An 11,680-nucleotide genomic window follows, 5' to 3' on the forward strand; every position below is an offset into this window, starting at 1 on the left:
TGAACTTAAGGTCACAAATGCAACAAAAACCAGCAAGCATGTGATCCAGAGTCCCACCAGTACACCTTGCATCATTACGAGTGTGATGTGTCTTTCAGGTTTATTATCTTGTCTTCAACTGTACCCAAGTATATGATGGTTTTTACCCTCTTTTCTCAAGTTGAGTTTAGGTATTCAGTGTGCTCATTGCCTCTTGCACTTGCTTGACTCTTTCCTAGGTTCAGTATTACAGGCTTCAGGCTGACATGTTAAAAAAGATTGGTGTTGGGCAGTGATGCATATGTGGAGAGGGATGCCTTCATGTGGTCACACTGATATAACAAGGTGGTTTCACTGCCCGGTTATATGAACATCCCTCAGCTCTCTCCCTGTTCCCCTAAAAAGAGGATGGTGGACCGCAGGAGAAGGGTACTTTAACCTGCAGCCCCATGGGTTCCCTCTCAGATGAACCTGGTGCTACAGCTGCTACTACTACTACATCAGATCAAACTCTATTTTATATTGAAGAGGTACATCCTGTTATGATTTTGCACCAGAGACTGTAACACATGAATATATAGTTTTGATACTACATCCATACTGCTTTTTCATACTGTACTTACATAGAAATTCGCTTCAGTGTTCATACATTTATAAACTTTTATTTATTATAACATTTATACATTACTCTGCTCACTGTGTTTACTACTCTTTATTATATAGTGTAATTGTGTTGTCAGTGCTGTATATCCTTTATATGAATATAATAAAGACACTGTATTATTCACTCTGATCTCCATTATTATTATTATTTTCAGACTTCGTTGTGCAGTCAGTTCTCATGCATGTATTTGTAGTGGCTTTAGGGATTCATAACACATCTTCCTAAGTGAATTATACTGCTTATTATGCCTCAGTATCTTGGTGGTTGGTGGTGGCAACCATCATCCACTCACTTGATGTAGTACTGCCTGCTTCTTCCTTCACCTTTATCATTCTTTTTCCGTGTCTGCCCTCTCTTCCTATTTCTTCCATCTTTCCTGTCACTTTTTGTTACTCTTCTCTCCTTTTTAGGTGGCTTTTCATTGAGTGACAAGTCTAATGGTTTCCTGTAAGCCAGGAAACCATTTATAATGCTGGGTGGTAACCATAGAACAAGCCATATGCGTTCCCTACAGGTCAAGTTGGCGGAGGATTATTGCCCCTCCCCGTAAAGCCACTAACTTAAAGACAAACGAGCACCCCTTATAGGATTATGGCATCTGGTTGTAGATAGATAGATAGATACTGTAGATAGATCTTGTTTGTTATTGATGCAAACTATGCTCATGTTAAAGTGACATAAATAACCTGCAAGAGAATGTTATGTTGAAATTTGCACAATAATTAAGTAAGGATGAGGTGTTATGACGTTTCCTACACCATTTAGAATACTGTACAGGTCTTTGTTGTAAGATGTGCAGGAAAAATGCTACTTTCAATTAAACAATTACAAGCGAGGAAGGAAATTTCTCATATAACTCATCCTCCTCATTTCTCTCAGCTTGACTCTGTTTTACTTCTTCCACCCTCCATCTCTTCCTCCCCCTCTGTCTTCTCATTCACTCTCCTCCTTCACTTTTCCCCTTTTTGTCCTCTTCCACACTCTTATTCTTCCTCTTCCTCCATGCTCCTTCTTTTCCTCCTTTCCTACTCTCCTCTTTTTCCTCCTTCATCACTTATCAGTCGTCTCTTTGTCTTCTTCCACTCTCCTCTTCTTCCTCCTCCTCCTCTACTCTCCTCTTCTTCCTCCTCCTCCTCTACTCTCCTCTTCCTCCTCCTCCTCCTCTACTCTCCTCTTCCTCCTCCTCCTCTACTCTCCTCTTCCTCTCCTCCACTTTCCTCTTCCACCACTCTGTTTCTCTTCCCCTAATCCACTCTCAGTCTTTCATCCTCTTTCTCCTCATCCATTCCCCATTTCTTTCTCATCCATTCCTCTCCTTTTCCTCCTCATCTACTTTGCTGTTCCTCCTATACCTTCCCCATGACTCTTCTCTTTCCTTTCCTCCTTTTTTCTCATATTTGCTTCTCCCAATTCCCCCTCCTTCCCTTTTTTTATATCTTTCCTAAACTTCCTTCATCTCTTTGAGTTCTCCTTCATTTCCTCTTCTCCCTCTTGTTTTTTCTTACTCTTCCTTCTGCCTCCTCCCCCTTGCCTATTTCTCCAACTCTACTGAGTTTATTTCTACTCCAACTTGTTTGATGGTAGGTGGTGATGACCATTATCCATTCACTTGGTGTGGTGCTTTCTACTTCCTTCATCTTGTTATTCATTTTTAGTGTATGCCCTCCTCGAGATATTTTCCTCATCCTTACTGCCACTTGATTTTGTTTCCAATACAGGTGGCTGTACAATAAGTGACAAGCTTATGGTTTCCTTTAGGCCTTAACCCAGAAAACTATTTAGCCAACAACGCTGGGTGGTAACCATATTACCAAATAACAGGGTGGTGTGAAACCTGCTGTGGGGTGCAGATGCAAATGCGGCATCCATCAACACTCTCCCACACCCCTTAGATGAGGTGCTGTGAACATTGGTTCACTGCATGGGATGACCCTGCACAGGCAGCTGCTTGACTGTACAGTAGATGATGGGTCTTCTTAACCAGACAGACCAGCAACAGCAACTCAAGCTTGCTTATTGCTTCTCCTTGCTTATTTCTTCTCCGACTCCTCATTCCCTCTGTTTATTCCCCTTCATCCACTGTGCTTGCTCTCCCGCGTATTCCCTCCTCCTCTTTGCTTCTTTAATGTCGTCGGTGTGATGTCTTAGGAGGGTTTAGGGTATGTAAAGCCTTAATTAACCCATCACTCCATCAGGACCGTTGAGTGCTCGGGCAACTTCCGACACTGAAGGCGAGAATTACAGGCCTCATTCTTCCATGAGTGGTAGGTGGTGGCGACCATAATGCGCTGCCTACCTCTTCCTTAGCATTTATCATTCGTTTTATGTGCCTGCCCTCCTCTCTTCCTATCTTCCATCTTTCCTCTCACTTCTTATTGCACTTCTTTCCTTTACAGGTGGCTTTACATTGAGTGACAAGCCAAATGGTTTCCTGTAAGCCAAGAAACCATTTACAACGCTGGGTGGCAACCATTTAACCAACCTATACGTGCTCCCTACGTGTCAACAAGTGGGTTGGTGGAGGGTTAGTGCCCCTCCCCGTAAAACCAATAACTCAAAGTCAAATGGCCACCCCTTACAGGATTATGGTGTCTGGCAATAGATAGATAGAGATTCTTCCATGCGCGGCATTGCGTAGGGAACAAACCCCACCCATTCTTCAGAAGGAAACCCTTACGGTCCCCATCTGGTTGGATTGCTTTGCACACTAGACCACCAGGCGTCAGTTGGTTATACCACCCTGCATGATAAATGTATTTTCTGGGTTTCAAGAAACCACCTAGCTTGGATTAGCGTCACCTACATAGAGTGAATGGTAGACGTGTCCCCCCCTCCCCAGCCATTCACGCCCGCGTTCTTTAATTTATAAACAGTATCCACTTTTTTACAATTTTGAAAATAACTTAATATGTCTTTTATTCAGTCTTAAAGAATTATTGCGCACGTCGATGTTGTTTTGTAACTTTGTTGTGCCGCATGAGATCTCACGATACTGGGTAAGTAGCCACGTTTGTTTATTTATTTTTAATTTACCTTTTCTTGGCCTTAGTTGTCGTTCAATTATATTTCAGCGGTCGTACAACAAGAGGAGATAGCCTTAAGCTGCAGCAAGCAAGACATTGGACCCATAAGAGAGCCTAGTTCATTGATGCAAGGGTTGGAGAATAACCTCCTGGGGAATGTTTGTAGCCGTAAACGTAGAAAAACATAAAATTATCTTGAGAGATGCACCGAGAAGAGGCACGTTATGAGTATTTAGCATCCTGATCTCCATAGTTTCACCAGGGTAAGCTGAGAGGGAGTTATAGGAGGCAGAGTGGAATAGTGACCATAGCCTAAACTCATGCCAGCCCTATCCCACATGTAGGCTAGTTATATATATATTTTTTAAGTTACTATATAATTTTTGCATGTCTTGTGAAGAAGATTAAGTAATTGAAATCTTAATATATTAGTTGCATCCATGCATTTTTATCCAGAGAATTGTTTCATCAAGTTTTTCGTGATACACCCTATTACCCTAGATCAGATATCACCTAAAACACAGCCATGTGCAGTATCTGACAGTTGTTTGTGGAGGGAGTGCATGGCAGAGTAGAAAATTGGTCAATAATAACTTTACGGGCACCTCATTTTATCAGTGTTCTCACCAGCTTGTTTTTCCTGTGTGGATTGACGATGTTTAAGGCTCTTGAAGTGTATTTTTAGATATTATACCGGTACGAACCTTCTGTTTGTAACCTTGTGATTTCAAACAAAAACTACTTTTTAAACTTGAGTTATTCTTTGTAAAAGAAATAATAAGGCACACCAGATTTGGAAATATACTAGAGAAAAATAATAAAATCACCTGAAAGGCTTTGGTAAAGAAAAAGCAAGGAAACATCAAAATAAGGTGATTCCATGGCTCCCAGATGATCAGAAATTCATCTATTGTACATGACTTACTGAGAACACTAAAGGTTAGAGAGAGAGAAATCTTAAATGGACCTAAGTACCTCTCCCAGTTATAGTTGCATGTGAAAACTCTAAGAGAACTCATACTATAACAATGGTTTCAACATATTCTGGATTGTTGCAATATACACAACATCATCATCATCATCATGCATCATTCTCTTCTCCCTCTTGCACCTCCTGCTCGCCATCTTCCTCCTTATCTTTCTCATGGTATTAAATCTTTATCCCACTCAAAGGTTGGCTGAGGTAGGGTTCCGAAAGCAAGAAAAAAGAAAAACCTGATTGATGGTGAACAAATCAAAAGCATGGCCAATGCAATTGACCTTACACTTTTTTTTTTTTTTTTTTTTTTTTTTTCATTAAACCTAGTTCTGATGGAACATTTCAAAACAGTGACCCTTTTGGCATGAAGAAAAACTGCTCTTTGTTGCATATTATTTTTTTTCCTCATTGTATTGGCCTTGTGTAGTTGAGGCCATGGTAGCAGACATTTACACGAAGTTCTGCCCCACCAGCAGACACCCTTTAACTTTGTCCGTCTATCCGTCAAACTATCTTGTCAGGTGCCTTACTCCTGCAGGGGGTGGCCACAGACAAATCACCTCCAAGTTGCTGTGTCTTCTGTCATCTGGCTATCCACTGTCCTCCCTCCAGCTCGCACACCCCTCCCCTACTTTCTCTCTCCATTCCATCCCACCATCTTATCCTTAGTTTCCCCTCTCACCTCACTCACATACTGTCTCTTGGTTAGTCTCCATGGCCAGACTATCTCAAAGTATTTTTCATAACACTTTCAGTTAAATCCACATCAATACCATACTGCCTTTTACTTCCTCATTTGTCTGTTTCTCCATGTAACTCCACATGCTTCTCACAAATAACTTTTTTTTTCCACTGCTTTCACCCTTGACTTACCGGTATGTCCTTCCTCCAGGGATGATGAGACCTACTGAACATGTTAACCTTGTGGAGGAGTCTGGTACTACCCAAGCTTGAATATTGCTGCCAGCTCTGGAACTCATCTGCCATTGTGAAATTGAGAAGCTCGAGCCCATACAGCGAAGCTTCACAAGCAAGATATCGTCAGTAGCAAGCAAAACTTACTGGAAATGCCAGAAGCTCATCAGTCTTTACTCTTTTCAAAGATGAAGCAAGTTCCTTACACTGGCATCAAAATCAGTTTTTTCAATCGGGGAAGATCCTGCGTCATCAAAGGACCCCCAACCAATTGCCAAAGCATCACAGGGGCCAACAGCTACACCATAACAGGGCCCAAGCTGTTCAGCAGCCTACCTAGATATCCCAGAAAGATGGTAGTGTCCACTGTGGAATCCTCCAAGTCAAAAGTGGACACCTTCCTGCAGAATATTGAAGACATTGCTGCTTCTTGCATACTACAAGCTTGAGTACAGGATACCATAGCAATATTATTTGGAGAACATGCCTGATGCACTGGCACTACATGTAGCTGAGGCTGAGTGGCCAAGATCTTCACAGAGTATCACAAGGTAAGGCCCAAGCTTCACTTGTGTATACTAGAGTGGGGATTGCAGTGCAGTCATGCAGCGGCTTTTAATGTTTATATTTACTTTTTGTTTTTGTTTTATACTTCTCTGCTCCCTTTCCTATTCCTTTCTGCCTTTTGCTGCCTCATATTCTCCAACAGCTTTGAGTATGTGCAGAGCCACTTGTAACTTTACTTCACATAGGGCAGTTTACCTTTGTGTATCTTAATTGTGCAGGGAATCAGTTTTGCTGCAACATACTGTCACATATAAAGAAACAGACTTTTCCAGGAATGGAAAAGGGGTAGTAACAGAGAGGAATACTTGACTCCCAAGCATAGGGCTACAAAGGAGGTATAGAGGGCAAAAATGTAATAATGTTGAAAGGAAGAAAATGGTATTTAAATGACAGATCAGATGGAGAGGAAAAACAGGGTGAGGAGTGTATGAAGAATAATGAACAAAAACAAAATGCGGTTCTCTTGGTACATACGGTACATAAAATGAATATTCGTGTGGGTAAAGGTATGTACATTATTGTATTATAATAAATGAACAACAAGTTATATGAGTTACGTAAGGTTTCCCACACACGTACTGCTTGAGAACCTGCATTGAAGTGTTATATAATCATTGCCAATCAGTGCTGTAAATACTCTGTAGTTAACAATACAGTATATTTAGTTCATTGCCTGATTACTATATGAACACTAATACATACAAAGCCCCGTATGTGTAGTTACAAATCATTCAGCCTACCTTACGTGATGGAACATGATAGAAAGAATCCTCAAGCCAAAGGAAGTGACTTTGCACTTAATAAAACTGCAGCTCTGACTGGGGAGGGAGGGGTGATTCCTAGGGACCCTTCCTCTCCCACCCAAATTCTGTGATGTGACAGTCACAGTACAGTAATGTATTAGAAGCTGCTGAATGTGCAGTTACCATTCACAAAGAATTAGCCTAGTTAACTCATACTGCTGATCAGTAATACCCATTATAACCAAAGCTCTCAATGGTAATGATAACAGAAACTTTGGATTATTAGGCACCTCACTGGAAGGGTACCATTGCACCGTGGGCTATGCAATTACATCGACCCACACTAAAAGCAGCAGAATGCTGAGGTGGCTGATTAACTAGACAAATTTACCATGCTACACAAAAGGGGGTTATAAGGAAAAATTTTAAATCCAAAACTAATAAATTTGGATTGGTACAGTTGTATCCCAAGTCGTATCTGGATGTGAACCCTGTAGATTTCAGAATCTGCCTTCCTCTCAGGTGATAAGGCATGGAGTTGTAGGATGTTTATATGATGCCACCATAGCTACCCAGATACTGTACAGTATTACAGTAATATGCCACCATATGAAGACATTCCTCACAGCGTGGACGGAATTGGTATAATAGTTTAATATTTTTTCAGGTGTTAAAATGACAGTCAGTCTTGGAATGGAACCAGCCTACCAGATAAACTTAAAGATCATCCAGACAGCCAGACATGATAATCAGTTGAGTCAAACAGATACAAGAACATCATCAATGACAGCCAGCTACACCCACCATCTTGTAAGTGTATGAATGTAATTACCGGGTATGTTTTGTTCCTGTTGTGACTTCAGGCCTGTCTGTGTATGAATCTGGTGGACCTCAGGCTGATGTTGCCCATCTCCTACAGTCCACCATGCTCCTTTTGTGGAATAGGAAGGTGAGGGAAATTTGTGTATTGGTGCTGCCATTCTTCTACAGTCCACTTTTTTTTTTTAAGGGAGTTGAGGGACATTTGTATGCTGGTGCTGGTGCCGTTCTGCAGTTGTTGTTTTTGTTGTTTTTTTAAATAGGGAATTGAGGGACATTTGTGTGTTTGTGTTGTCATTCTCATGCAGGAGTCCACCATCCTGTGTGGTGTAGTCAGGATTCCATGGGCAGCCCTGTAGTATGGTTCAGCAATTTGTGGGTTGCTGTTGTTGTGGTCCTGGATTCCTCTGTAGTAGTGCTGTAGCCAAACCATTTCTCAGAACTGATTTATCAGTAATTTCAGTATTTTTATCAATAGGGCCTACAGTACTTGCTCTCTGACAAAAGCAAAACAGTGTCAGCTGTTTTGTAGCTTGTCTGTGTGTGCTGATTATCATTTTTTTGTAAAAATGAATAGCTTGTTAAATGAAGTGTTGCTAAATGAGCTGAGAAGTTTTGTTAAGGATATACATATTCTTATAATTTTCCAGTGTAGACTGCTGGTAGTAAAGTGCACACACGTCTGTAACGGATAATTATTAGAGCATAATCGATGTTGTAAGGATAATTTTAGAGCCCAGCTGTAATTAATTTGAAGCTCATATTGGCATTCTTCTTTGATTACAGTCCAGTATTTTAGTTTCTCTACCATTCACTGACCCATGGAAATATTTGTGACTGGAATGGGACCACAACAACAATAGGTATTACTAAAACTTTAATGACATAGCAGCCCAAATGATAAAAAATAAATGTGGAATATAAAAGGACTTACTCATACATTTTAGCTCACAATAAATGTAGGGGTTTTGCCTCTATAATTCTCCTTGAAGTATTGATATAGCTTTTGGTACATTTTTATCCCTATTTTTTTGTAATGATATGTTTTTTGTGTGTGTCATAGTGATGTATTTGACAGTATGCCACAGGAAAAAAAAAATAATATGCACCTATAGTCCTTGTTTGGGAGATTTTAATTGGCAACTGGTCACCGATGAAATTGTCTTCCTCAGTTTGTATATCCCTCTGCTTATGATCTCCAGTCTTTAAAATGCAGTGTGTGCTGGAATCTTAAAATTAATGGGTATGAAATTTTTCTCTTTTGTTCTCTGTTTTTTTCTTGGAGGGAACAGCATTATGGGTTTCTGGCCTTTTGCTCTTTCTTCTATGCATCATAAAAAAAAAACAGCACCGGAAAATTAAAAATGATGGAAGTCCTTTTATGTCTGAGATTAATGAGCATCTTGAGTTGTTTTCCCTTCATTTATGTCAGAGATTAATGAGCATCTTGAGTTGTTTTCCCTTCATTTATGTCAGAGATTAATGAGCATCTTGAGTTGTTTTCCCTTCATTTATGTCAGAGATTAATGAGCATCTTGAGTTGTTTTCCATCATATATATATATAGAAGATTAATGAGCATCTTGAATTGTTTCCCTTCGTTTATAAAAGCATTTGACGTTAATATAGTTTACTTGTTTTGTTAATATTTTTTTCCTGTGGCCAACTGTACGTTTATTTACAAAGCAATGTGAGTACTGTAGTTTTTTTTTCTATTTATTTATATTATAGTCAGTCAGTTTTCACATGACAGAGATTCATATCTGCTTTTAGTTTAGTTGTTGGCCACGTGCAGTCAGACTGGAGAGTTAATTTGACTAGTAACCAAGGAAGCTCATTCCTGCCTCATGACTAAAGCTTATTGACTTTTATGTACCCATGAATTAGTATTAGTTATAAAAGTTGCATGGTTCTGTTAGATGAAAACAGACTGACTGTAGTTATGCATCGGTTTTAATGTTTGTATATGAGAGAGGGGGGTGTGAGTTGGGAGCAGGGGAGTGAAATGGCGTGGGACAGGGCGACTTGGAGGCGATTTGTTTGTGGCCACCCCAAACGGGATTGAGGCCTCTGGCAATAGATAGATAGATAGATTTCTTATTGACTTATAATGAGATTTTTTCTACGTGTGTATTACTGTTGAATTGTAATATATACAGTAAACTCCCGATTATCTGACACCGCATGAACTGCCAGGGGTCATTATCCCGACAGGCAAAAACCTGGCTGGATTAATTTTTTTTTTTTTTCGCCATTAGTGAACAACATGCCACTAACTACATGGGAATAATCAGCAAAATCTTTAATCAGCACTACAGTATGCTGAGTTCAGTGTACAGTAACAATATTTTGCTGTAAATTACTGTACTGTTTATCAGGAAATCTCTGTTTGGGGTTGTTTTCTCAATGTTTGACTAGTTATACAATACAATATAAGATTTTTGTAGGGGTTGTGCCCCCTGTAGAGGGAGGCTTTGGCTGAGTTATGACAGATAACTGGGGGGATTACTGTTCTCTAATTTAACTGTAATACTGTATGTGCATAAGTTTCATACATCTTTTCTTTTGGTATGTAAAAATGTGGGAAAATGTGCCTTTATCTTATCATCTTGAGCTGTGTTAAATTGTGAATTGATGCTGTGGTGTCCCAGTAGACTGAAATATTTTCTGATAAGTGTGTGAGCTTTAAATCACATAACGTAGTAGCAATTCCCTTCTCATGTTTAAAATTTGTTATATATTTTTTTTGGAGAGGATGGAGGGTGAAAGACTGACGAAGAGAGTGTATATGAGTGAGGTGGAGGGGGAAAGAGGGAGGGGGAGGCCGAGGATGAGATGGAGGGATGGAGTGGAGAGGTATATGAGAGAGGGGGGTGTGAGTTGGGAGCAGGGCAGTGAAATGGCGGGGGACAGGGCGACTTGGAGGCGATTTGTTTGTGGCCACCCCAAACGGGATTGAGGCGTCTGGCAATAGATAGATGGATAGATAGAAAAACTTGTGAAAGAACAAATTTGCCTCATAGTGTATGCTGTTGATAGTTCTCCAGCTTTGAGTCTTTCATTTTGTGTTTTTTTTTTTGTTAGTTGATGGTGATGGTGCTTATTATGGTATTGAGGTGGAGACAGGATCCCAAGGGAGAGTCATTGTGTCTGCTGTTGATAGTTATCCCATTTTGATGCTTTCTCTTTGTTATGGGTTTTTGGGGGTAATTATAATGATGTTGGTGTTTGTCAGGTTAGATTTTGATGCTATATGATAGTGTGTGAAGATTTACAAGAAGAACTTAAAATCAAAAGCTGAAGTGGAGGATCTGAGAAGCAAAACAGTGACAGTTGAATACCAGCTATGGAGGAGTTAGTATCATTGAATTTGGAGTAGATGGATTTGGAAAACTTGTGTTATGCTAGATGTGTGTGAGAGAGAGAGAGAGAGAGGGAGACTCTGCAAATGGAGATGCTGAGAAAGAAATGAATGACAGGTAAATACCAATAAAAGTTACTGAAGGAGTTAGTCATTGACTTTGGAGTAGACGGATCTGGAAAACTTGTAGAGTGCATATGATGATGATGATGATTGTTTGAAAAAGAACTGGTTAGGATCCTGATGATGATGATTAGTCCACTTGACTGGCATGACACTGGTAGGTCTCCCACGTTAATTTAACTCTAGTTGGAGATATAAGGTGGGATGGTGGTACGGTCACATGAGTGGAATCAGGGCCTGGGAGAGACACCTTGATTCCCTGGTGTTAAAAATCATTACAGGCCACTGACCCTCCCATCACCTGTCCGGACAGTCCCCTCCTCCCTTCCCCATGAAGCAGAAACATTAATTGTTTTGATATATTTTAGTCCTAGTGTGTGAATAGATGATAAACACATTAAATCAAGAGTAATCAGTTTTGAAGAATATTTAATACATATTAGTTAAATCTTGGCTTGATTTGTGGGCCCCCTCTGGGCTCAGGCTCTGGTGTTTTGGCATCATTAAC

This window comes from Coenobita brevimanus, chromosome 20 (assembly GCF_032717465.1).
Source record: "Coenobita brevimanus isolate Jiangsu-jjx chromosome 20, ASM3271746v2, whole genome shotgun sequence".
NCBI lineage: Eukaryota > Metazoa > Arthropoda > Malacostraca > Decapoda > Coenobitidae > Coenobita > Coenobita brevimanus.